The sequence below is a fragment of the Elephantulus edwardii genome, unplaced genomic scaffold (genome assembly GCF_000299155.1).
Source record: "Elephantulus edwardii isolate Elephantulus edwardi_28Jun2011 unplaced genomic scaffold, EleEdw1.0 scaffold00100, whole genome shotgun sequence".
NCBI lineage: Eukaryota > Metazoa > Chordata > Mammalia > Macroscelidea > Macroscelididae > Elephantulus > Elephantulus edwardii.
The window spans coordinates 1,636,790-1,638,861 of NW_006399850.1; positions in this window are offsets into that span (position 1 = coordinate 1,636,790).

Here is a 2,072-nt window from a genome sequence, read left to right on the forward strand (position 1 = left end):
CAAGGAGCAGCCTGGTTTAATCCTCTCTACGATGAATCTGTTTGTTTTCTTGGAAGTCCATGGTACACTCAATACTCTTCTCCAGCACCACAGCTCAAAGGCGTCAATTCTCCTTCTATCCTCCCTAGCCATTGTCCAACTCTCTGATGCATAACAAGTGATTGCAAAAACCATGACCTGTATCAGGCGGACCTTAGTCTCCAGAGAGACACCGTTGCTCTTGAGTACTTTAGAGAGGTCCCTAACCGCAGACTTTCCCATCGAAATACCACACGCAAGCAAAATACTGCTGAAGATCATCCAAAAAGAGCTAGAACTAAACATTAAGGGAGAACTGCCAAAAATTCAAGCTGGACTTAGAAGAGTGGAAGCGGCTATGGCACCGGGTATATAATTGCCAATGTTAAATGGATCCTGGCTGAAAGCAGAGACTGTCTATTTGTGTTTTATTGAGTATGCAAAGGCATTTGACTGTGTGGATCATAGCAACTTACGGCTAACATTCAGAAGAATAGGAATCCCAGAATACTTAATTATGTCCATATGAAACCTGTACCCAGACCGATAAGATGTTGTCCAAACAGAGCAAGATAACCCTGCATGGTTTAAAAATCAGGAAATGTGTGCATCACGGTTGTATTCTTTTCCATACCATAGTTTTCCACATTCAATTTGTTTGCTGAGCAAATTATTAGAGAAGCTGAACTCTGTGAAGAAGAATGTGGGATCAGGATTAGAGGAAGGTTCATCAACAACCTATGTTAAGCAGATGACACAGCCTTGCTTGCTGAAAGTGAGGACCTGTAGTGCTTGTTGCAGAAGATCAAAGACTATAAACAGCCTTCAATACGTATTTGATATAAACATCAAGAAGACACATATCCTCACTACTGGACTAGTAAGCAATGTCATGATAAATGGAGAAAAGACTGAAATTGTCAACAATTTTATCTTATTTGGATCCACAATCAACACCCTTGATATCGGCAGTCAAGAGATCAGAAGACATACTATGTCGGGAAAGTCTGGGATTTCTACAAATTATTGAGGAGCAATGATGTCAGTTTGAAGACTAAGTTGTGCCTGATTCAGACCATGATCTTTTCAATCAATCACTTGCTATGCATCTGAAAGCTGGACAATGAATAAGGATGACAGTGGAAGAATTGATGCCTTTGAGCTAAGATATTGAAGAAGAGTTCTGAATATCCCGTGGATTTCCAAAAGAACAAACAAGTATGTTTTGAAGAAAGTGCAGCCAAAAAGCTCCTTGGAGGTAAGGATGACAAGGTATTGTCTCACATACTTTGGGTATGTTGCTAGGAGATGTTGTTCATTGGAGAGGAACATCATGTTTAGAAAGGTGGAGGGTCATCAAAAGAGAGGAAGAGCCTAGAAGAGATGAATTGACCCAGTGACTGCTTCGATGGGCTAACACATGTCAAAGATGATGAAGATGGTACAGGATAGGACAGGGTGTAGATCTGTTGCTCATAGGGTAGCTATGAGTCATACTTGACAGTACCAAATAATGAACAACAATAATAATGAAATATTGGCTTCCAGAAATATTTTTATTTCCTTCAACAGAGTTAGAGATCATTTTCTAGCCAACAGTACAGAGAAGCCAGAATCTTCTTAAGACTTCTCCTTTTCTCATGTTCATTTAGATACCAAGTACTGAAGATTCTGAATAATATTTTTCAATTTGGGTCTATTCTCATATTTCTTTTTGTTTAGGCTCAGTTTATGATCATCTCTAAAGTGATATCTTCATTATTTCTTTAGGATTTTGAAGTTCTGTCTCAGATACTTTGGGCATGTTGCCAGGAGGTACTAGTTCTTGGAGAAGGACATCATGCTTGGATGGGTGGAGGGACAGTCTAAGACAGGAAGACTGGAGATGAGATCTTTTGACTGAGTGACTAGGGAAATAGAGGTAGGTATGCCAGAGATAGTGAAATTGGTTTAGGATAGGGCAGGGTTCAGAGCTATTGCACATAGCGTCGCTATGAGTTGCATGTGACTTGATGGCACATATCAACAACATAACAGAAATACCTAAAGTGAGT